This window comes from Protopterus annectens, chromosome 15.part0 (genome assembly GCF_019279795.1).
Source record: "Protopterus annectens isolate FY-2018-M chromosome 15.part0, PAN1.0, whole genome shotgun sequence".
Taxonomy (NCBI): domain Eukaryota; kingdom Metazoa; phylum Chordata; order Ceratodontiformes; family Protopteridae; genus Protopterus; species Protopterus annectens.
The window spans coordinates 685,812,156-685,839,398 of NC_056749.1; positions in this window are offsets into that span (position 1 = coordinate 685,812,156).

Consider the following 27,243-nt stretch of genomic DNA (forward strand, 5'->3'; position numbering starts at 1 on the left):
TTTTACTAGTGAACTAATAATTTATTTAGTTACACAGAAAAAAATATCCTATGAATGAACATTTTTGCTCTAAAATAGCAAACATCTTCAAACAGCCTTGATGCAAGCATGTGTTTTTATAAATAACTACAAAAACTAAATATACCAAACAAAAATAGGGATGGACAGATGTAGTTTGTGACTACCCCCACACCAGCTAAAGTAGGATTTAAAAATAACTCAGCAGGATGTAAATCTGAAAGGATCCCGGAGCATGGAGGATTAAATGTGGAATCAGGTGATACATTTTAATGATGGTCAGCCTTTTCATTTCCTTACAGAAATTTTTTAGGGTAGGAGTTTAGCCCTAGATGTTACTCATTTGGTTTAAATAAATGTAATTTAGTTAGCTTTATCTGTTGTATGTTAGATACCATGCAGGACAGAACTTTGTGATATGTTTCGGCTGTTTTGGGTACGTGGAAATGTATCGGGTTTGAGTTAAGTCCCTTCCTAAGTAATATGCTCATATCTACTGTTACTGTATGGGTTTTGATGAAAAAATTAATTTGGAAATAGTTTAGGATTTTTGTGTAAATAGCTGTGGCTAGTTTAACGTCTTGAGTGTGGAGTACAACTTCCCAGTTTACTCCTGCAAGTCTTGTGAGAAGAGAGAGGAATTAGTAAGTCAACAATTAGGGAAGGGAAAATAACACAAATCTATGACAATGGATTGATGACTGTTTTGTCAACTGCTGATCTACTATTGGATGCAGTGTTACAAACTGGTGTTAAAATAGACAAAAAGCAAAAACTTTGTTTTTATGGGGGCAAACACTTACATCCACATATGTTGGACCTGTACCCCCAAACATTATTATTTTAATTCTAAACTTGTTACTAGTCCAAAAAAGTAAAATTTCTGACTAATACTTCTAATGCCATTTATAGCATTTTTCATTTCTATCAGTATTATATTACTTATGTATTTGTTAACCATGAAGATGTGTTGATCTGAAAAAAATCTTTGCAGTTATGACTTTGTGTCAGAGAGCTTGCCTTTGACTAATAACTGTACATTTAAGGTATAATGTGCAGTTTTCTAGCTGTTTAAGCTACAGTAACACTAATGAGCAAGACAGCACCCCCGAGGCTGTTGAAAAATGCATATTAAATAACTGAATGCAACAGAATATTGCACAAAAAAAATTCCCAGGCCCTTTTCCATATTGCTGAAATAGTAAGAAGTGTGTATGACCTTAGATATATATTTTAAATAATTACCTTATGTCACAAACAAAAAATTATTCATAAAAGCAAATTAACTGCTTTGTTCTATTTTATTTGAGTAATGCAAAAACTGCCTTGGCAAGTTTAGCACAGAGAAAATTAAGGCCATCATCCTGAGGCCTGGGTTTGATTCCCTCCATCTCCAGTTGCCTGCTGCGTGATTTAGGGGGAAACACTTAACATGCTCCCTGAAAAAAAAGACTCCCTTGTACTTAGTTGGTTTACCAAGTTAACAAATTAAAAAAAAACTTCAACAAATAAAACCCAAGTACACAATAAATTCAAAAATAGTAAAATATGTTTCTGAAGCTTCTGAGCTTCCAAAAAACATAAGTTGCCTGTTTTTTGCTTATTTGTATTATTTACTGCACTTTTTATTGCCTGCCTCCTACTGTTATACTGCATTTATTTACTGTGTACTAAACTACACTATTGTACTGTAATTGTCGTTTTTTTGTGCCTGCTTAATCAAATTCTATTGCTGTTTTCACTGTTTACAAAGGTTTTTATTAGTTACACTATTTCTTAAGTATTTACTGATGTTTTTCACTGTCTTTAAGGTCTCTGTTCTGCTTGTTCTGGTTTTCCTGCCAAGTACTGTTTAAATAACTGATCTGTTAACTGTTTAAAACATTCTTTAGAATCTCCTTGCTGATTATCTGCTGTTTTAAATTTTTTCAGTGTCTGACTGCTATTTGTCTGCTGTTTTAAACATTCTCTAGTATTTCCCACTGAAACTAGAGTAGCTAGTAGATGTAGTATAGTCCAGATAGAGATTTGCTGCTTCTGGAACTGTCTGTAGTGGTTTGTTTGTTCTCAGCACGTTTTCCAGGCCATGTTGGTTTTGAGCACGTTTTCTAGGCCATCTTGAATTGGAAGGGGCCTATTCTGAAATTTTGTGAGAGAATTGTGCTGATTGTGCTGATTGGGACCTGTCTGGTACAGCCAGTGTAGGGCTTGGAATAAGCATCCTCATTGGTCCTTATGAATATTTTTAAAGTTTTTATTTCAAGTTTTTAGCTTCTGGTATTTAGGCCCTGCATTTGAGCATGTTTATGCTTGTTTGTACATTGTGCAGCACCCTGCACTGCTCGCACTTGTGTGCCAAAGCAGGACAGCTAAATTCAATACATATTTTTCTAAAACTCAGGCAGAAATATCCATCCACTGAGCTCCTCTGTGATCATTTCTGAATAGCCACCCCTAGTGACAACAGTCTTCAACCTAGCATTATTGACAGTTGCACTACCCTTGTTTCTACTGCCAACCTTGTTGACTTGGGTCTCTCGATGGGGTGTAGCAATTGCTTCATCTCCACAGACAACCCTCTACTAATAACACACTCTAGTACAAAGTGCGAGAGATGTATTTACACAAAGAATCTAGCACCCATGCTGTCTCTTACTCAAAACAGTAACACAGAGGAGGGTGTCAAATCACCAACCACTACATATGCACATAGTACCACTACTCATACACATACCACTACTCAAATACATAATACACATCAAACACGCAAATCCACATACTCGGAGGTTCTCTTGAAAAACTTACCGAAACAACAGAGACCTCCAAAACATAGGACTGCTACAACTAACACAGTCCCCACAGCACCCATGAAGCATTGCAATACCAATGTCTCACCCACCAAGCCAGTAAGGCATAACACTGAAAAAAGAAAGTTTCTTAACATTGGAGACTCAGTAGTGAGACACATGGAAATCCCACTCACCAAGCTGGACAAGGAGAAAGTCACAGTCAGCTGCCTGTGCCAGGATTCGTCAGATCATGCATGCACTCAGATCTCTCAGCAACAAGTACTGTTATGACTCTGTCATAGTTCATCTTGGTGCGAATGACCTAAGATGTACCTCACTGGACTATAAGGGAGACATGGTTGAGCTCTCTGAGTATGTGTCCCAGGCAGGTATGTCCTGAGCCTTGAGCAGCATACTACCCTCACCTGAAATGATGCCACAGTATAAACAAGAAATGATTGATTTCAACAATTGGCTCAGTTTTTTGGTGTCATTCAAAGCGGATCCAGTTCCTGTCTGCCTGGAAAGCCATGGGTGACAAACCTTGCTGCTTTGCTAGAGATGGTTTGCACCTGGCACCTCTAGGCTTTTAGCTGCTGGCAAAGGCTCTTGCCTCCCCCATAGTGCCTTTTTTAGATAAGGTCTAAAAAATAGCATTACAGATGCGAAATTAACCAATCAGAACAAAAAAAGGGTCATGCTGCTAAATGCTAGGAGCTTAAACAAAAACTGCACTTCCTGGAAGCACTTCTGTCACTAGAAGATGTAGATGTCTATGCAGTCACAGAAACTTGGTTTAAGGCCTCACAGAGTACCCCGGCCTTGCAAGGCTACTATGCATTCCACATCTTTAGACCACAAAATGAATGTCTGAAAACCAAAGAAGGCAGTGTTTTGATCTATATTAGAGATACAGTCACCTCCAACCTAATTGGACTAAGACCTCCATTCAAGTCATAGCCAGTTGTAGATCCCCCTCCATGGGTCATGATGCCTACTTGACCAAACTGGAGACAGTCTAAATTTTATGGAACACACTAGTTATGGGGGATTTCAATTATCCCACCATCAACTGGGAAACCTACACTAACCCTAACTCACTAGCGCAAAACTTCCTTGATGTTGTTAATTCAAATGCCCTGGAACAAATTGTCCATACCAAAACAAGGGGAAAAAGCATTCTGGATCTGGTCCTTACTAAAACATCAAACAGAGCACTGCCACAACTGTCAGCACCTCATTAGTTAAAACCAACCACAAATCTGTCACCTTCGATCTGGAACGAACACCAGAACTCACAAAGGGTGAAATCAGACTAAAAAACTTCACCAAGGCAAACTATACCCTCCTAGGTGAAGGCATAAATGCTTTCCAAGCCCCACCTCAAGCTGAAAGTGGTAACTATACCGAAGCTTACACTAAAGCCGTGTACAATCACTTGCGTAAGTATATAAACGTGGCTGTACCACAAAGAATCAGAGCCAAAGCCCCAAGTAAAAGCAAGCTGCCATGGTGGACATCCAGCATCAACAACTTTACAATAAATGCAAAACGTTACTGTCCAAGGAAACAAAGGCAAGGCCCCAACAATGGAAAAGCACCCTCCTTAGCCTCAAAAGGCAAATAAGACAATTTGTCAAAGCCTCCAAGTGCTCCTTTGAAAGAAACTTAGGAAGTACAGCCAAGGAAACCATAAGGCCTTTTACAGCTACATATGTAACCTAAAGGGTAAGACCCAAGCATGTGTAGAACTACTGGCCAATGGTATCATACACAGTGACCCTACAGAGATAGCAAAACTGCTAGTGGACAGGTTTTGTGACATTGTCACTCCCTTATCCCCTTCTAACTTAAAACAAGCCTTCCCCCAAACTTCCCCCCACCCTACATATCTAAAGTGCAGGTTCTCAAAGCTTTGTCCAAGCCAAAAAACACAGCCTCTATGGGACCAGACTACATCCTAGGCTGTCTTCTAAACAGGCTAAAACATGAACTAGCATCACCACTACATACTCTTTTTAATCATAGCCTAACTCCAGACTTTGTTCCTGCAGAATGGGGAACAGCAACAGTTATTCCGCTCCACAAAGGTGGCCTAGCAAAAGACCCAGGGAATTACAGACCCATAAGACTGATCAGCCTCATCTATAAGGCCATGAAACGTGTCATTATGGACCTCATAAATAAAGACATAGGTGACCTCCAGACCCTGGATCCTACCTAATTTGGCTTTGTGAAGGGCAAGTCCTGCCTGTTAAATTTGCTGGATTTTTTTGGAAATGTAACCAAGGCCATGACAAGAGCAAATCTGTGCACACAGCATACCTTGACTTGGCAAAGGCTTTCAACACAATCCCACATTCAGGCATTACTGATAAACTTAGCAAACTGAATGTAAACCCCTTCATTGTAAGATGGGCTGCCAAACAGCTCACAAACTGGGCACACACTATCAAAGTGTGTGACTCCTCATCAAACAACATACCTATTACCAGTGAGGTGCCATAGGGGTCAGTGCTGGGACCTGTACTGTTTGGTATATACTTCTTAAAAGTTCAGGTCATAACTAAGGAGTTGTGGCTGACCAAGTTTGCAAATGACTGCAAACTAGGTGCAATCATTGAATCCCCAAATAATGTCAGTATACTCCAGGAGGGTCTTACACAAACCAACGGATGGTGTATTAGTCACTGTCTGAAACTGAATGTAAAGAAATGCATCATCATTCCCTTTGACATAAACAATGTCCTCTCACACTATCAAATCTACAATACCCTAAGCACCCATGAAGTGGTAAGGGACCTGTGATCACCAGTTGGCTGCGACCTTAACTTCGACCACCATGTGTCAACTGTAATAAGGAAAGCTTTCTATGTAGCTCACTTGATTAGTAAAGGCATTGCCTCGAGAGCAAAAGAAATTATAACCCCCCCCTATACTTGGCACTTATCTGGCCCATAATTGAGTAATGCTCCCCATTTGGCATGTAGCGTACTAAGCACCTGCAGCAATTAGAGAGACCTCAGAGGTTTCTAACAAGGAGATCAAGGGGCTCCAGCATGTGCTTTACACAGACTGACTAAAGTCCCTTTCACTATACTTTGTATCATATAGACTTTTTAGGGGAGACTTATGCCTGGCCTACAGAGCAGTTCAAGACCCAAACCTAATGAACTTGATGCATATCAATAAATCAAATGGGACTAGGGCTATCCATTCCAAGGACCTAAATATGGCCTGTGACTTAAATAGGACATGCTGGAGGGACAGATTTATCTCCCAGTGACTGCCGTATATTTGGAACAGACTACCAATTCCTGTGAAATAGACCACTTCTACGACACTGTTCAAGAGGAACATGGACAAGTGGATGAGGCACCATAGTTTCTTACCGGGGATAGAGCCCACAGTCCTCCTGGACATGGGCAGTCATCACTAAATGCAATCTTGGCTATTGAGTAGCATTTCTATGGTATTACATTGGGATGAAACAGCTAGGCTTAAAATGACCTCTGGCTTGATAGCCTGGTAATTTCCTATGATCCTATGACCCTATGAATTGATCTGTGCGAAAAGTATTTTGCTTTCCAAGAAGCTCTTTCACTTTATAGATTTTCAGTCCAGTGTTTATTTTTACTTTAGGAAAAAAGAAAGAGCGAAAGTGAAATAATTTGGTTATTTTCATGTGTGATGCAGACACTTTTTTGATGATAATTTATTTCCATGAGTCTGTTAATAACTTTGCAGATATAAATAATTGCAAAACATGAAAAATTAAATGTGCACTTAATACTGGTTATGTTTTACAGACTTCTTTGTCTTCACAAGGGAACGAATGGCTGTTTGACATTAGTACCTCCACTTATAAACAGACAGATTTTAATTTAGAAAAGTCACTTATGCTGTGATTTTATTAATGTTATAATCCACAAGGATTATCATTAAAACTGTTAGTGACAGAAACCATTTTAGCTGCAATTTCCCTTCAGTGGAAATTTGCATGCTTAAGTGACATGCAGGGTTTAATGATGTTATGTAAATGTTTCCAGTGTAGGACAGACATTACCACAGAGTGATAAACAACTTACTTAGAGGATGCTTAGGGCAATGGTATAAAAGGAAGTCATAGAATCTAGAGTTTTAGAAATGCAATTAAATATAAGCTTTTGTTTCAAAATTGCATTGTCTCTATAAACTGTATCATGTTTTTTTTTATACTGCATCACATATTTTAACTGCATTCCTAAATTTATATTATTAAAACAGCTAGAATTATATGGGTTCATATGTGTTTTCAAAATGATAGCCAAAGTATCGCTATTTTTTTTCTGAATACAAATTTACTATACATATTTGGCAGAATATTTTCTTGCAATTTTCCAATTTGCATATATTTCAAAGAATCTGCTAAGGCTTCAGGCTCCTGCTATCAATGTAGAGTCAGCCATACTGCTGGTATTAAAGTAGCCCATAATGTTCTCATCTTGTTTTTACATCTCCTATATAGAGGTATTATTAAATAATGCAGGAAAGTTAATTTCTCATTTCCAGAAACCTATTTTGCTATATACATATAATGCCACCTCAGCAATGCAATATAATATAATATAATATAATATAATATAATATAATATAATATAATATAATATAATGTCACGTCAGTAAAATGTGTTATGGTCCAGCAGTAGGACACCAACATCTGATAGCCTAGTCTTTGAAGCAAAACGTCAATTTTAAATGTTTTTGGTATTTTCTAAAATATATGCTGCTTGTACAAAAACAGCAATTGTTTGAAAAGCATTAGAGTGATGACATCTAGTATTTGGTTCTCCTTTCTATACAATTAGAAAGCTTTCTTCTTTTCTGAAACGCAAAGGTCAAAAGATAGTCTGGGGGACTAATTTATGCTTCATAAAAACATGAGATTATGCTTTCATGAAATGAAATCTAAGAATTATAATGATTAGGTGTAATTTCGTTATAATTTTACTCCATACACAAACATGCATGCACACACCTACATAAACATATATACAAAATTAAAACAGATTATAGGTGTTCCGTACCCAGTAAACAAACAGACTGCTCCATAATAAGTACATATAAGAAGAAATGCTGGTTGTAGTGAAAGACTGCCCTGGTTTAAAATATCAAATTCAATGAAAATTCCATATTTTCTAACACTCAAAGAAAAAATGTCTGATTTTCTGGTATCTCCTTGAAAATAGAAAACCAGTTTCCCTGTAGATAGTAAAATAACCCGATTTAGCAAGACATAACTGCTTTCAATCTAAAAAGTCATTGACTATTAGTAAAACAGTCTGTGGACATCTGTCTGCACAAATTAGCCATAGGATCGTAGGAGATTACTAGGCTATCGATCCAAAGGACATTTTAAGCCTAGCCATTCCAACCCAGTGTAATACCATAGAGGTATTAGTCAATACCCAAGATTGCATTTAGTGATGACTGCCCATGTCAAGGGGGGATGTGAACGCTAACTATCCCAGGTAAGAATTTACGGTCCCCCATCCACTCATCCAGGCTCCTCTTGAACAGTGTCATAAATGGTGCTCTGTTTCACATGAATTGATAGCCTTTCAAACATGTTGCAGTCACTGGGAGATAAATCTGTCACTCCAGCATGTCCTATTTAAGTCCCAGGCCATATTTAAGTCACTGAAATGAGTAGCCCTAGACCTTTTGATTTATGGATATGCAGTAAGTTCATTAGGTTTGAGTCCTGGGTTGATCTGTAGGCCAGGCATAAGTGTCCCCTAAGAAGTCTATACGGTACGGAGTATAGTGACAGAGATTTTAGTCTGTCCATGTAAGGCACATGCTGGAGTCGCTTAATCTACTTTATTAGAAACCTCTAACCTCTGAGGTCTCTCTAATTTCTGTAGATGCTTACTGTGGTACATACCAAATGAGCTGTTATATTCAGTTATGGGCTGGATAAGTGTTCTCACGGCGATGCCTTTACTAATCAAGTGAGCTGTGTGGAAAGCTTTCCTTACAATGATAGACACATGGTGGCCAAAGTTAAGGTCGTGGTCAACCTGTGATCCTAAGTCCTTTACCATTTCATGGATACTTAGGGTATTTTTATTGATTTGATAGTGTGAAGGGACATTATTTGTGACAAGGGGAATTATGATGCATTTCTTTGCATTCAGTTTGAGACCATGGCTAATACACTAGCCGTTGGTCTGTGTGAGACCATCCTGGAGTATACTGACATTATTTGGGGATTCAATGACTGCACCTAGTTTGCAGCCGTCTGCAGATTTGGTTGGCCACAACCCTTTAGTTTTGACCTGAACATCTGAGAAGTATATACCAAACAGTAAGGGGCCCAGTACTGAACCCTGTGGCAGCCCACTGGTAACAGGTCATCTGGTTGATGTGGAGTCACCCACTTTCATAATGTGTCACCAGTTTGTGAGCCAGTTGGCAACCTATCTTACAATGAAGGGGTTTACATTCAGTTTGTTAAGTTTATCAGTAATGCTCGTCAGGCTTATGGGTCTGTAATTCCCTGGGTCCTTTTGTGGAAGGGAATAACTGTTGCTGTTCTCCATTCTGCAGGAACCAACCCTGTGGTTGGGCTATGATTGAAAAGGGTACTTAGTGGTGATGCTAGTTCATGTTTTAACTTGTTTATAAGACAGACCGTGTTGTCATCTGGTTCCATAGAGGCTGTGTTCTTTGCCTTGGACACGGTTTTCAGGACCTGCTCTTCAGAGATGTAAGGTGGGGGAGGAGTTTGAGAGAGGGTTTGTTGTAAGTCTGGTGGGGATAAGGGATAAAAATGTTCAGCAGACCTATCCGCTAGCAGGTTTGCTATCTCTGTGGGGTCAGTGTGTGTGATACCATCGGCTATCAGTTCTGCACATGCTTGGGTCCTACCCTTTAGTTTACATACATAGCTGTAAAAGGCCTTTTGGTTATCCTTGGCAATATTTGCTAGGTTTCTCTCAAAGGAGGTCTTGGATGATTTGACAAGTTGTCTTATTTACCTGTTAAGGCTGAGGAGGGTGCTTTTCCAATGTTGGGTCTTTGTCTTTGTTTTCTTGGACAGCAACTTTCTGCGTTTATTGTAGAGTTTGTTGATGTTGGAAGTCCACCATGGAAACTTGATTTTACTTGGGAATCTGGCTTTCATTCTATCTGATTTCACCCTTTGTGAGTTCTGGTGTTAGTCTCAATTCGAAGGTGACTGATTTGTGTTCAGTTTTAACTAATAAGGGTCCAACAGTTGTAGCAATGCACCTGAATAACATAAGGACCAGATCTAGAATATTTGTTCTTCTTGTTGGGTATGGACAATTTGCTCCAGGGAATTTGAATTCACAAAGTCAAGGAACCTTTGTGCTATAAGTCCTTTCTGTAAGTTGTTAATATAACACAGGGAGCAGAGATCTTATTAACGGATAAATGCAGCCAGTATCCAATGTTATGGTAACCATAAGGTCACAGAAGGTTTAGAACAAAAATGAAGGTGCAGTGGTTATTGGACAAAAAAGTTTAAGATAGAAAAATATGGTACAGGTGTTACTGGTGCAAACCATATAGGACAGAAATTATAACAAAGGCGTTAAGTGGTACACAAGATTTAGAAGAGAGCGGAAGTACAGGGGGTGCATAATGGCTCAGTAATGAGCATGGGGTAATGTAATAGTTGAGTAATGGGCACAGGGTTAGTATAAGGGTTCAGTAATGGGCGCAAGGGTAATATAATGGTTCAGTAATGGGCACAGAGGTAGTATAATAGTTGAGTAATGGATACAGGGTTAGTATAAGTGTTCAGTAATGGGCACAGAGGTAGTATAATAGTTGAGTAATGGATACAGGGTTAGTATAAGTATTCAATAATGGGAACAGGGGTAATATAATGGTTGAGTAATGGACACAGGGATAATATAATGGTTAAGTAATGGATGCAGGGTTAGTGTAATGATTAAGTAATGGATACAGAGTTAGTATAAGTGTTCAGTAATGGGCACAGGGATAATATAATGGCTGAGTAATGGATACAGGGTTAGTGTAATGGTTAAGTAATGGATACAGGGTTAGTATAAGTGTTCAGTAATGGGCACAGGGATAATATAATGGTTGAGTAATGGATACAGGGTTAGTGTAATGGTTAAGTAATGGATACAGGGTTAGTATAAGTGTTCAGTAATGGGCACAGGGGTAATATAATGGTTGAGTAATGGATACAGGGTTAGTGTAATGGTTAAGTAATGGATACAGGGTTAGTGTAATGGTTAAGTAATGGATACAGGGTTAGTATAAGTGTCCAGTAATGGGCACAGGGATTATATAATGGCTGAGTAATGGATACAGGGTTAGTGTAATGGTTAAGTAATGGATACAGGGTTAGTATAAGTGTTCAGTAATGGGCACAGGGATAATATAATGGTTAAGTAATGGATGCAGGGTTAGTGTAATGGTTAAGTAATGGATACAGGGTTAGTATAAGTGTTCAGTAATGGGCACAGGGATAATATAATGGTTGAGTAATGGATACAGGGTTAATGTAATGGTTGAGTAATGGGCAGAGGTATAGTATAATGGTTGACTAAAGGGCAGCATGCTTAAAATTATGGTAAACAAGGCAGTTAATGACTGTAACATATATTTTATTAAGGATTAGGAAATTTAGTGTAGAGTTTGGTGGTCCAAAGAATGGGTCATCTGTCTTGTATGTAAATTTAGTAGACTCGAGAATGTGATGGATTGAGGGTGGTCACAAGTCAAGTTCTGCAGAACGTGGGGGCAGACAGCTCAGGACCCAGGTGCGGTGTTAGGGATGGTAACTGTGTCAATATGAAATTGTCAAAGAGGTGTTTAGCTTCTGGATGAGGATAGATATAAATATGGGTTATAAAAAGAAAAATGTTGTTGCAAGGGTAACATACATCATACGTGTATGTTATAAAAATGGGTTTCATTTAAATAAAATGATCAATCGGACCACACATAATGTCAGCTAAAACTTGAATAATTTATGTATTTAATTGAAAGGCATGCAGTGTAAGCACCAAGACTGTGGAAGGCTTTAGCATGTCAGAGTTAGCACATTTCGCAATGCAGGTATGTGATAGACGCTGGAGAGCTACTCCCTGAATCTATCACACACTAACTGTACCCAAACACCTTTTCGTATTTCTGTTAGTGAGTTATATGACTTTTTGATGTAACAGATTCCATCATTATTCTCAGTCCAGTATTACACTATGTTATCTTCAGCTATAGATCCAGGAAAGGAAGAACAGTGTAGGGCAAAACAGGACTAAAAAGCAGGGTAAAGGAACTTGTTATGGAAATTAATCAAACAGAACAAGTGACTGTGCCACAGCACTCAAAGCATTCAGCAGCTTCTGAAAATGACAGCAAAAATTGTGATTAGGAAATACACAATTTAAATAATTAATAGTAAAAAATAGTAAAACAGTAAAAGGGATCCATGGGGAGGCTGAGCCAGTGGGACAGAAAAGCAGGTCTGTTAGCATAGTATTAAAACGAAGTTGAGAGTAGAGATACCCTATCTAGAAAACATGCATATCCAGTGTAAAGCAATGCATAAAACTGACAGACCCATGTGCTGGCTAGATGTGTAGAACTCTTGGAGCTTTATATTATATTACATATATGTAATGGCAGAAAAAGATAATCAGTCTATTTAGTTTCCCTAATTTGCATAGCTACCATGTATAAGTTGCCTCATCAGTGTTTCATGTTATTGTACCGCTCATCCTAGGCTTTCTGAAATTATTCTGTAGGCTTTATATTCCACTACCAACTGAGGTAACTCACCTAATTTATTCCTTAAAGCACCTTTTAATGTTTAGGCTGAACACTGCATCCTTAAGCCCATGGACAAGTCCCCCTTCTTTGCTCTTAACTTTTTTGCTATCATAATGTGCCCTAAGTATTTTGCTCAACCATATCATGCTTCATTTTCTACCAATCCTCAAGTAGGTATAGATGTAGCTCTCATAACCTTGTCTTTTAGTTCTGATAATCTTTTCTCTTACCCAGATAGCTTTTTTTTGTGCCTTCCTAGTTAGCTTAATATTCTTATCTTTGTATGCATTCCAGAACTGGAGACAACACTCCAGGGGGTGGGGATGGGGGTGACTTGTCCAGGGATCCATAAAAAGATAAGTTAACCTGTCTGTTCCTACGATCTAGTCTCCTAAGGATAGATTGTAGCATGTTGCTGATCTTGGCTAATGTGTATCTGGTGGCTCATTTCTGCTTTTACTGGCACATCAGGGTCTTTTTTTTTGATTTGTGCATTGTAAGGTCACTCCTTCAAGTTGGTATTACACTTTGGGATTATTGGAGTCCAGGTAAAATACTTTGCACATCTCCAAATTAAAACTTAGATACCATTTCTGAGTTCAGCCTGTCAGTCTCCTCTGATTCTTTTGAAGGTTTGCCTCCTTATTCTCCAATGTTGCTTTTAACGTGGTTACATCTACAGTAAAGGCTGATATGTTCTTAGTGCAACCCATGATGACTGAAGCAAAGATGCCAAAGAGCACCAATTCCAGAATTGTTCCCTGTGGAACTACACTACCTGGTCCTGAACTAATCCCTTTGGAACTACACTACCTGGTCCAGAATTGATCCTTGTGGAACTACACAGCCAGGTCAAAGAACTGATCCCTGTGGAACTGCACTACATGGTCACAGAACTGCTCTTTGTGGAACTACAGTACCTGGTCCAGAACTGATCCCTGTTGAATTTCACAACCTGGTCACAGAACTGATTCCTCTGGACCTACACTACATGGTCCCAGAAGTGATCCCTGCAGAATTACACTCTTGGTCTCAGATGTGAAACTTGTGAAACTACACTACTTCACTTTTCTTTTGAGAAGGTTTCTTTTTTGCAGCTCTTTGTTTCTTGCCACCCTTTTATCCATTTTGCGAGCCTTATTCCTACTTTAAGTTTCATCAGTCTACATTTCAATTTCATGAGTTAAAGGCTTTACTGAAGCCAAGGTGTAGAACATAGATTAGATTTCCTTTATTGCATTCCAGCATAACCCAGTCACAAAACTGAATCTAGGTTGTCCACCATGACCCATTTTCCTCAGAATTACATCAGCAGATATCTTGCAGTTTACTGTTCTCCATGAAATCATCTAGCATTTTCTTCAATACATTCTCCATGATTTTCCATGCTACATATGTGTTTGTAGTTTCCTTTGTCAGTTCTAGCTCCATTTTGTGGACTGGTACCACTCAGGCTTTCCTCCTATCCACTGGAACACTGCTGTCGTTAAGAGACCAAATAAAGAGTTCTTTTGGGGTACAGTAAACACACCTGTTAGGCTATTTAGAATTCTGTGGAGACTTTGCTGTCAAGACTCTGATGTCTTCTCTTCCCTTAACATGTTGATGTTTTTTCTACAACTTATATTGGTGTTTGAGTGTATAACTGTCTGTGACATATCTTGTGTTTAATTCCCCTTCTCCCTCTTCCTTCATTCTCTGTTGTGAAGACACATTCAGATGTCACTGGGAAGTGCTGCCTTTTCCCCATACCTCACTATATTCCTTCCCTGACTGAGCAGTCTCTGTACCTGATTTTTGTCATTCCATCTTTCTTATATGTATCTAAACACTTATTCTCCTTTTATGAAGTCTGCTAAATTTTTCTATAGATTTGCCTTTACCTTTCCAACTACCATTATAGCCCTTTGCCTTGCATGCTTATACTTACAATGTTATTCCTTACCTCTTTTCTTAAACCCATAAGATGCTCTTTCCTTTTTTATGGCCTGCCTCCTCCTAATCCTCTACATTAGCCTCTTACTTTTCCCCTTAACTCTTTTTCCGTAGTAGTTTGTCTGCTCCTTTGTAACTTTATCCATGTTTTCTTATTCTCTGTACTGGTCTCCAGTCTCCCGTTTTGCTCACAAAAAGTTTCCTCACCTTAACTTAGTCTGCCTTTCTGCACATCTTCTCTTTGGTTTTATTTGTTTGCATATTATTCCCCTCACTCATGGTGAAACATGAACCATATTATGCATGATCACTGTTGGCCATTATTTTTAATCTCTAAGTTTTGAACCATCTCATTCATTCTAAGTAAATTCCAAGTATTTACCCTTCCCTGTAGTCCCATATGCTATCTCAATGAATCCCTTTTGATTTACTATCCCCATTATTTCATTCTTTCATCCCGATTTGGATGCAGGAATGCACCAATTTGTTTCTGGCAGAATAAATACTTTCAACATAACAACTCTCCTTTTTCCTAGCCAAGACCATTTGTATTCCTTTACTTGTTAATCAATCTTTTTGTCTGTATCTAGTGTTTAATGTATTGTATATAATCACCAACACTCTTTTTCTGCAGTCTGACTTGTTCAAGGTCCAGAGATCTACATACCCAAGTGTCTTTTACAATTTGCTTAGGTTTCTGTTAGACCTACTATATCTGATTCTCCCTCATATATCATAATTTTCTTGCCTTAACTCCACACATCACTCAAGATGACTCCCCATCCAATCAATGTTGTCTGTCCAATTTTCTGCCCTTTTTCTACTGTTCTCCCTTTTAAACTGCTATTCATTACTGTGCTTTCCATATTCATCTGTTATTTTTTGTCATAGTCTGCTCCTCTCTTTCACCTCAAAGCTATCTCACCAGAAAAGATGAAATAAGGCAGTGACTTAGTGGTTCTTTGTTTCTGTCTTGCCACCTTAAGGCCATTGACTTTGGTCATATTCCTGCTGAACAGACCATATTGTAAACTATGCATTCCAGTTAAGAATTTTAACCTTCCTTATTATGTTAAAATGGAACAGTGGTAGCACCTCTGAAGTTGCCGCTACACTCCTCAACACTTTCCATCTCCTGGTGACTTTCCATGTCCTTCCCAGTGCATTTTCTGTAGTTCTACCTGCCATCTTATTGGTACCAATATGTGTATGCACCCTCCTGCAATCTACAAGAAGATGTCTCATGTTTTGTCATGCCCTATGTAATCCTAGTCTTGGGACTGTTTTCACCTCCATGCTTTCACTCCATTCTGAATAATTTGACCAACAAATATTCATTGTGATGAGGCTCTGATGACTAGAACTTCTACATCCCTTTCCTACTTGCCATCTCTATTACAGTCCCTTCCAAGGCCACCTTTGCAAGTTCTTTTACCTACTATGCATCCCAGCGCTGTGGTACATGGCATAAATGTGGAACAATGCAGTAGCAGTAACTACACAGCTATGGGCTTGAATCTCATCTGTGTCAAGTGTTTGTGTGTGTGTACTACTTCTTATGACACATTGTTCCTGTCTGTACCACTTTGACATTCTTGTCTTTTATCACGTGTTCATCCTCTATAACCTGCCTGCATGTCTAACTGTGGCTCCTGCCTCTATGGTTCCCCAGCATTATTTACTACCACCTTCTCATCCTTCCTCTCTTCCTTAATTTGCTCCACTTCCAAGCCTTCTCTGTTAGGTACGTAACAGTCTCTTCCTTAACTTCTGCATGTAGTACTGTTGCTGTCTCCTGGACTGTTCTCTCTACTCCCAATGACTCTCTACCATCAGTCCTGCTTTGTTTCCCACTCTCTTTTTGTCTGGTTAACCCCTCCAGGATTTTTTCCCTTCAGCTCTTCTCTGATCTAACTCTACTCTTCTGCCTAGTATCCTTTTTTTCCTCCAACATCTTCTCACCATGTATACCCAGATCCTCTTATCTCCATGTCTATCTGTCTGTAACTAAGGCTGATACCTATCTTCTTTCCTAAGAGAGCTGTTTGAACACCATGCCCCACATCCTGTATCCCCCAGTATAAGGACCCAATGTCACACTTTACAGCTCTTAGAATCCATTGCTGTTGCTGTTATGTTAGAGAGAGAGAGACGTTTATTAAAGTGATTCATGAAGAGGTTGGGATTTATTTACAAGGCAGGATAGTGTTATAGAAACTATAATAAGACATTCTGAAAATTTTTATGAAAAGAGAAATATCAGAGAGATTTGGATGGCTGTTGCTTACATTTAAAACAGTTGGCTTAATTTTTTGAAAAATATAGTGGTACTCAAGAATTAGATGAATGTTTTGAGGAAGGCAAATTTGCATTCACTATCTGGAGTTGATGGAGATGGATATAACTTTTATAAGGAAATGAAAAGTAAGCAAAATAAAATATTTTGAATGTGTTAGATGAATGGACAAGTGGAGGGCTAAAAAGAAGAAATGTATGAAGGAGTGATTAAATTATTTTGGAAAGGCATGAAATAAAAAATGCAAAAATATTACATTAAAAATGTGGATTATAAAATATCAGCAAAAGTTATTCAGGTAAAGTTAAAATGTGAGTGGGATAGATAGCTTTAAATGACTTTTTGGAATAGCAGGATACAAGTCAAAGTGATGATTTTAAATAAATAGTTGATGTCACTTTTATGGAAGGAAAATATGTAAATTTAGTAGCAGCAGTTGTGATAAAAGCTTATGAATTTGTTAATCATAGCCAATTTTGGAAGGTATTAGAGATCTATGTTAAAGGAAACAGTCTTACAGGTGATAACATCAATGTATAAAGTTAATTGGGTTTGTATTTTGATTAATTGGTGGCAAAGTAGGAAATTTAGTGCTAAAACGAGAATTAAACAGGGGTGCTCAAAGAGTAGGTTATTTCATTTACTAATGAATGCCATAGCTATTCAGATTAGTCAAGAGTTTAGTAGGGCAAGACATGCTATTAAAAATAAAATAGAAATACCAGTTGCCAAGTCCTAAACTGGCAATTTGAAGTGTTTGCTAAAATTTAAGTAAAAATCAAAGAAGGTATTAAGAAGATTTTTATAGAAGGTGGGAATACATTTAACATATAAAAATGTAAAGGGATAGGAAATGTAGGTTGCATGGAAGGAATACAGTTTTTTTGTATGACTGAAATTGTTGCTCTGGGGATCAGATTTGGAGCAATGAAGGTTATTTATGAACAATGGACAGCAATCATGGACGATGTTAAAATATTACTATATTACAAAAATGTTTAGGTTATCCTTTACAAAAAAATGTATACTTACAAACAGCATTGTTTTAAGGAAGGTAGGATATATCAGATGGGCATATATATTACCCAAGAGTTTGGAAAATTAATTTCTTCAAATTGTGTTTTGTATCATCTGAGGATAAAGACCCAATTAAAAAGGCATTATGGCTGTTAGCGTTTAATAAAGCCAATTGTTTATTTGTTGTGTTTGCATTTATATTAGATTATATATGAGGTGATGGGAAATAAAGAAGGAAGGAATATTTTCAAAAGCACCAGATGTTAAATATGCTATAAAAAATGAAAGAGGGTAAAAATGTAGAAGTTTGAAAATAAGAGATCCTAAAATATAAAAATAAAATATTATAATGGAAAGTTAAATTAAATGAGAAAGGAACAACGGGAGACTATGGTAAGGAAATATGTTCACCCCTCAAATAAAAGAGTAAGAATATCTTGCATGTTGTTAAAGAAAGAAAAGATTAAAAGATAAATATAATTAGCAGAATTTCTTATGGAGATTATTTTAGATAAGGTCCCAGTTAAAGGAGAAATTAACTATAAAGTTTTTGTAGAAATTATGTTATATTTGTGAGGAAGAAGAAGCATCATAACATGTTTTTTGGATTGTGATTGGGTTAAAACAATATGGAAGTAAATGTATGATTGCATGCTGCTGGGTAACAGTGAAAAACGTTAATCTGGATATGGTTCTTTATGGTTGTCATATAAATATAAAAAGGGAACAAAATGAATATACTGATGTGAAAAATTCTTGTGAGGTAAAAAATATAGATGGCTAGGACTGATGATGTTTCATTTAATAAAAAATTATTATTGATTTACATTTTAGAAAAGATAATGTGATTATGATATAAAGACTGGTGAGGTACATAAAATGCTTTTTTTATCTCTTTCTGTGTAAATTATATGATGTGTACCTATTGTAAGAATGATGAGCAAATTTTGTAATGGATGCTGCTATATAAACATCGAGCAAAAGGATTTTATTAAAGAATGCTTACCTGCTTGTAAGCACTACAAGATCTTTCACAGCCATCTAAATTATCACCAACTAATGTCTCATTCAATGGATGGCACACTTAGGAGTGCAACACCCCATAATGCTACACTGCAGTGTCAGCAATTTGAAAATTAACCCACTCACCTGGAGTGGCACCAGAACCCACAGCCTTCTCATTTTGCACCTCAGAGTGTAAATGTACTACCCACTGAGCCACCGACACAATACTGTATAATACCCTTTTGAGAGGTGGGCATTAAAGTACAATGTAGAAACTACATTAAGTGCACTGTAGTAATGCACTTGTAAAAAAAAAAAAGATTTAATTGGGACTCTGAGTGAAAACATGTGCTGGTTGGAGGGCACGGCAGCAAAGAAGAGCTTTAACACTGTCAGTGATAGAAGCAAGCTGGCTAAAATTGCACAGAAGAGCAATAACAATAATTGACAATGATTAGCTGGGTATAATTGTAAGCGTATTACTAAAGTCTATGGAAAGACTGACATTGTAGCACTATTTATAGTTTCACCCCAGTCTCAGGGGGCAAAAACATTGCAATTTTATAGTTTATTCTGTGATGACTAAACTTTTACTTTTGTCTCTTTTAATCTTTTTTCAAAACTTATCAAAGTCAAATGAACCCATCTGAGAGGACTGCCTCATTTACCTGTAATTTTATCAACACCTAAACAGCTGCTTAGAAAAATCAGTATCTATCTCCTTAAAAATAATGGTAATTTTGTTAATAAACTTCTCTGGTGGAACCCCTGTATTACTGAACTGTAACACAGAGGAAAGTAAACAATGAGAACTTGTAGGAAATCCCCATCCTGCTTTTTCAGGACCACAATGAAACATACCAGCAAGGGACTTAAGAGCACTATTAGAAAATGTAACTCAGAGCACAAAGTTAATGTTGCTACAGATATCAAAGTAAACTACTTATATTTTTTTAGTTTTGTCAGAAAATTAAGGAATTATGTCAAACGATGCACTGAGCCATATACAGTGATATCAAATATTCTAATACCAAGGATATAACCAATATATTATCAGACAAAATTAGTGCTAACTTTACTCCACCTAACACATTGTTGCTTCCAGTATCCAGTATCCCTGAAAATGTAGTTTCCCCCGAAATCACTTAGGAACAAGTCTTAAAATCCACACCAGTGTAAGAATAATACTTTGATGGGACCAGACAACATACATGGCTGGGTTCTCGTCAGTGCCTAGAATGCACTGTATGAGTCTCCACTTAAACTATTCAACCTCAGGCTATCCACAGGGTTTATGCCCAATGTCTGGAGAACAGCCACTGTGACTCCACTACACAAGGGTACCCCCTACAGAGCCAGGCTATTATAGGCTCACCAGCCTCACCAGGCTTATATGTAGAACCATGGACCATATCATTGCAGAACTCATTTCTGCAGGCACAGCAAGTTAACTGATCCTGACCCTAGTCAGTTTGGTCTTGTGAAGAACTATCTCCTGGACCTAGTAAGCTACAGAAGATAAAGGTCATTCAGGGCACACCTCATATCTTGATCTGGTCAAGACTTTTGGCACTATCCCCCATACTGACATTATTAAAATAATAGACAATGTAAACACTTATGTGTTATCCACTGGATTGAAAATTGGCTATCCAACAGATTCCAGGCTGTGAAAGTTGCTAGCACCCTCTCTAAATGTAAAATTCTAACTAGCGGGGTATAGAAAGCATCAGTGCTGGGCCCTCTTCTGTTTGGCATCCAGTCCAATATTCCTGAAGTTTTGTTGACCAAGTTTTTTGATGACTACAAGCTGGGTACTTTTATCCACTCATCCACTAATACTAAATAGCTCCCGCAAGGGCAGGAATGTGTACATACCAAGTGCACTAAAAACAGTCTCAAGTTAAATGCAAACCAATAAAGTACAGTAGTATTCAGTAAACAAACTGCTCCCACTTCATATTTTAAATTGTTTTCCTATTCACACAGACAGTCATAACAGACCTGGGTACTTACCTGGGTAATTCTTTCGCATTCAATCATATTTCCACCATAGTCAGAAAATCCTGCTTTCTAGTCCAGTTAATTTTGAAGGGAATATATTCAAGATCCAAAGAAGTTATACTATCACTGTAATATTCCCTTCTCAGACCGATCACTGAATACAGTGGTATATATAAATTAAAATAGGTTGCTCAACTAAAAAGGCATCAAAGATACCTTACTGAGAAAACTAAAGGCTACCTTGATATAGTACTACATATCTACTTATACTCAGTGGGTTACAGGCTGTGTCTTATTTTTTGAGGCATGAAAGACCAAATCCTGGATATAATTCAGAAGACTAAAAAACCAAAAGACTGAATCTCAAAATACTGAAACCTCAAAATGCTGAAATGATTTTTAATGCAGGGGGCAAGCCCCCCTGCAACCCTCTTGTGAGATGCTGTGCCCCCACACCCCTGCTAACTATATATACCAACTCCAAGATCGCACAACAGTGACTCTCTTAAAAATGGTGAAAAGGGTCTGAGATAAACCAGTTTACTTACTCAAAGTAATAAATTAAAAATGAAATTAAAATGTTGCAACCTTTATGTACTTTCTTATATGCTCTACCATTTTACTCTGTTTGAATTGCATTAAGCTACATACAGTACGGGAGACCCACACTGCAAAGGGATGAATGATCTGGGAGACAAAACAGTGAATGATGTTTAAAAAGAAGAGCTGAGAAGGTTAGAGACTGTCTATGGAGAAGAGAAGCACACACCAGGCATTTCAGAAGCACATTATCTCCTTTCTATTTACAGAAATCCAGCAAAAGGACTATAGTAAATGGTTAACATTATGGGGATTGCCACATTCATTTCTCTTAGGCAGTAGAGATAGGCTGTATAATGTTAGAAAGGATAAGGAGGTACTTAAGAAAAAGAATGTGGTGCATATTAGGATAAGAACCTCATTATACCCTCAGCAGGACTAGTTTATGTGTGAAGTGGATTTAGAAGTGCATAAATACTACCTTAGAGTAGGAACTTCATTGTTAAATGGATGGTGTTTAACCAAAACAGCATTTGCTGATATTAAAGTTACAGTGTGGCGTTTTACTTTATTATTCACAAGTCTTCTGAGAAACAAAGTATCGAGACCTTACAGAAAGAACAGCTGTGTAAAATCTTACCATAATTATAGATGTCCTTCTCTTCTATATGCTGCAGTATTCATAACATGAGGAAGTCTGCCTCTGGCTGACTCTTATGTCCGGCCGGTATACAAAAACCAATGCTACTGTAACGTACATGTGATGCTGCACATCAGTTAGTCTATTCGGCCATAAAGATGTGTTGAGTATAAAGCAGACGTTAGCACATACCAACCTCAGAACTGAATGGCGCAATGCACCAGCCTGATACAGGTCAGGATACATGCAACCAAGGACCAGGCAAGCATCGGGGGAAGGTGGGAGGGAAAGTAATGCTACAGCATATGGTTGAGAAGGACATCTGTGGTTATGGTAAAATGTTACACAACTATTCTGTGTCCTTCTATTCATATGCTGCAGTATTCATAACATGAGGAAGAGTTCCAAAGCTCATGCAGAAGAAGAACTGGGCCGAAGTGCAGAAGCATTTTCCACAAGCCCATGCAGAATAGCTCTGGCAAACCCAGCCCTGGACCTGGAAATGACATCTAGTTTATAGTGTTTGGTGAAAGTATGAACAGAAGACCAGGTAGCTGCCTCTAGGATAGAGCAAGTGTCCAAGCCTTTAAAGAAGGCCGCAGAAGACGACACTGCCCTAGTGGAATGTACCTTCACAGGCAAAGAAAGACTCTTTCCATTGGCTAAGTAACAGAAAGAAATAGGCATAGAAATCCAAGAGGAAGTAGTTTGCTTGGAAACAGGTTGACCCAGGGCCCTTGGCTGATAGGAGACATCAGGCGTTCAGACTTATGGATGGACTTATTTTTGTTCAGGTAGTATCTGAGTTGCCTGTGCACGTCTAAAGTATGTAGAATGCTCTCAGTGCAGGATTGTGGAGAAAGAGAAAAGGTTGGAAGTTTGATAGACTGATTGAGGGATAACTTATTAACTACCTTGGGCATAAAGGAGGGATTAGTGCGAAGAGAAACCCTATCCCTGTAAAAGACTGTGAAGGGAGAGGGAGACATTAGGGCTTGTATCTCAGATACCCTTCTGGAAGAAGTAATTGCCTTGAGAAGAACAGTTTTGCATGTACAATTTTGCAGGGAAGAGGAGCATGCTGGCTCAGATGTGGCCAAGGTAAGTTTCGCTAAAACAAAATTGAGATTCCAAGGAGGAAGATCTGATTTCCTTGGTGGTCTAATGTGTAGGACGTCTTTTAGGAACAGTTTAACTTCCAATCTGGAAGCTAGAGGTAGAGACATACATAGACATGCACAAATGGCAGAAAGATGGGCGTTTACTGAAGAGTAAGATAGCCCACTCCATCAATTCACACAAATAGGACAAAACCACAGGGACATCTACTAACAGTGGTTGTAAATCCTTTTTGAGACACCTGATGGAAATCCTCTTCCATTTAGAAATGTAAGATTTCCTAATAATGGGTTTTCTGGCTTCCTTCAGAAATTGAAGCACATCCTCAGAGTAAAGGTGTCTGAAGGGGGTTAAAACTCTATCACCCACAGGGTTAGGTTTGGAGTTGACATCTGCAGATGCACTAGAGTACCCTTGTCCTGTGTGAGCAGGTCCATTCTGTGGGGTAACTTGTGGTAATTGCCCTTGGCTAAATGCAGGACAAGGGAGAATAAATGCTGTCTTGGCCAAAAGGAAGCCACCAGCAAGATTTTTGGTTGTTCCTGCTGAATTTTCAGCAGGACCTTCTGAAGAAGTGCAGGGGGGGAGGCATACAGAAACATCCCCTTCCAAGAAAAGGATAGATTGTCCATCTTCCATACCAAAGAATGTGGGACCCTGGCACAAAATTTAGGAAGTTGTTTGTTCATGGGGGAGGCAAAGTGGTCTATCTGAGGTGTTCCCCATTGATGGAGCAGATCCAGAAACACATCCCTGTTAAACATCCATTCATGGGATTGAGTCATGGGCCCACTGAGTGTGTCTGCCAGAAGATTATGAGTTGAAAGAATGTAAACAGCCTGAAGAGAGACCTGACTTTTCAAGGCTAGCTCCCAGGCCTGTAATGCCAGTCTGCACAGGAGGCAGGACTTTGTCTCCCCCCTGTTTGTTGATATACCATAGTACTATGGTGTTGCCTGTGAACCATCTTAGAACCCCTGGAGAAAGCTTGGACTTGAAGATTCTGAGGGCAAAAATCAAGGCCCTCATTTCTTTTATGTTGATGTGCTTATTTGTGTGTGTTGGAGACCAGACACCCCTGACCTTCCAGGATTCCAGTGTTGCACCCCACCCTGTATCTGACACATCCATGTACAGATCCTGAGTGGGAAGAGGTGGTTGTAGGGGTAGGCCTGGGTTACTTGAAACCTGAAGAGTCCACCAATGTAACTCTCTTTTCAAACAGGGTAGGAGAGAAATGGCAAAATCTAGAGGGTGGGAGTGTTGCCTGCAAACCTTTCTCAAGAACCACTGGAATGTTCTCATATGCAGCTTGGCTAAGGGAAGCATGAGAATCGTTGAGGCCATGTACCCCAGGAGGCATAGGAAGCCCCTGGCAGTCAGAGACTGACGTGGTAAAAGGTCCTGGAAATTGGAAGTAAGGGACAGGACCTTTTCTAGGGGTAAACAGGCTAGCATCCTGTCAGTTTGAATCTTGCACCCAAGAAAAATGTGGTCTTGGGAAGGGATCAGAGTAGATTTTTGAAAGTTGATTGTGAATCCTAGACTTTCCAGTAGAAACATTATGATGGAGAGATTCCCCGGAAGGATGTTTGAGGATGGTGCTTGGAGGAGAAAAATCTGTATACCCTGTAGCCTACAGTAGGCTATGACAGAAGCTAAACATTTTGTGAAGACCCTCGGTGCTGTAGACAGACCAAAGGGCAAAGTATGGAAACTGAAAATATGAGGAAGCAATAGAAAAGTGAAGAAATTTCCTGAACCATTGGTGAATGGGGATATGAAGATAGGCATCTTGTCTAATGACGCCATGAAGGTCTGAGGAAGAATTAGTTGCAGAAGTGTGGGTAAAGTCAACATACAAAAGGTGGGGACTTCCAGAAAGGCATTTAGATGGGAATATTCCAGAATGGATCTGCAGGGGCCATCCTTCCTGGGACCAAAAACATCCTGGAGTAAAATCCTTTACCCACTTGAGAGGGTAGTACTTCCTGAATAGTACCCTGGAATAGAACAGAAGAAATGACCTGTGGAAAGAAAGCATCTAGGAAGGCTGGCAGGACAAGGGAATGGCAGATGGAGAAGGATAATAACTCTGGAAGAGGTCATAGTACTGTAATAGTAGTGTATGTCAGACACTTAGCAGCAGTCCCACTTGAAGAAGTCTTTCAACTTCAAAATGGTTTCCCCAAGGGAAATATCCTTCCCAGGAGAATCTGTACCATTAGATTCCTCCTCTGGGGAGGCATAACCCAGGGAGGGAAGCAATTTGTGTGGAGTAAGCAAGGGATTCATCCCCTGATGATTCCTTATCTGATGAAATGTCCTCCGAGGTCCTCTTCAAGGAGTAAAAGGAGGAAAGACAGGTGAAGAGATAGAAAGAGCCGAGGTCTGGGGCAAAGCCACAAAGGCATTAAAAAGACCTTGAGAAAAGGCCTGCCAATCTGGAGCTTGATCATGGGAAACTGGGGAAGCATGTTTGGTTTTCAGTTTTTTCTTTTTAGGAGCTTCCATGTGGTGGAAAATTGATGGGACAGACATCAGCCTGCACTCCACAACATTCATAGGCACATCCTCCTGCACAATGATTTGGGTGATGCCACATGGGCCTTCAGTAATAACAAGCATGGTTCCCCCTACACCTGAATCAGACACCTGTGATTCCCTGGCAGACGTGCTGGTAGGGTCCTTTATGGCTTCCACTGTGGTACCCATCAAAGGAACATCTACCAATTCTGGGATGGTCTCTGGACCCACATCGGCCTCAGGAGAGATGCTTAAATAGAGGGAGCAGCAGGAAGGTCAGGCCAAGACTTTTTGGCCTTTTTAAAACGAGGCTCGTCTGAAGGGCCTGATGCTGTCTCCATATCTTGCACCAGACACTTAAGGCACTGATTCTCCAGATATAGTTTAAGTAAGCTAGATGGCTGCAAAGTATTATGGGGACAAAAGCCTTACAGATGCCACAAGTGGTGTGATTGTGGTCTGGGCCTAAGCAAAACAAGCAGAGCTTGTGAGAATCGTTATATGGAATCTGCCTTCCACACTGACACTGATGCTTGCCCTTCCTAGCTTACATGTACTCACTAAACAGAAAATGGTAGCCAATATTTAAAGAACCCCCCCCCCCCCTACTGGGTACTTATCTGAATCAAAGTTCACAAATTATCTGGCAAGCGATGACCGGAGCTGGCAATCGGACAGGCGGCAGAAAAGTTCTGGGGTTAGTATGTGCTGACATCCCCTTCATACCTGACGTCTCTTTATGCTCGATGCATGCTAACGGATGTGCAGCATCATACATACCTTACAGTAGCATTGTCTTTTGTATACTGGCTGGCTGTATGAGTTAACCGGAGGCAGACTCGCTTATGTTATGAATACTGCAGCACATGAAAAGGACATCTCAAGATATGTGATATCCAGAGTGGTACCTTTGTCACAGTAATAGATCAGATCTGATAGAAAATACATCAGCATGAATGACTATCTGCTGCTGTCACTGTGAATGACCCTCTGCTGCTGTCACCATGAGAATTGTCTTCTACTGTTACCGTGTGAACCTCTGCCAGTGTCTCCATGACTGAACTCTGCTGCTGTCTCCAGAAGTGACTGCTTGCTGCTGTCACCAAGAGTGACCTTTTGATACTGTTACCATGATTGACTATCTTCTGCTGTGATGTGTGACCCTCTGCTGTTGTCACCATGAGTGATCCTCTACTGCAGTCACCCTGATTGACTCTCTAGAATGACCATCTTCTGCTACCCTTGTTATCCAGCCTGTATTTAATTCCAATGGCCTCCCTGGAAAATTCTTCTATAAACATTTATAAGACAGACATAACTAAAATCTCATTTTGCATCTACCTCCTAAAACCTTGATTGTCCAAAGACAGCAATGCAGTTTTTCTTTAGTCAACTGTTACACCAGCAACTTCAACAGACAGACTATACACACAACTCATCTGCATCTTTTCAACATAGTGTTATTCCATTTCACCCTTTGCCTTATCTACTGAAATCCCATTACCAAGATATTTCAATATCTTCTTACTAGCTACATC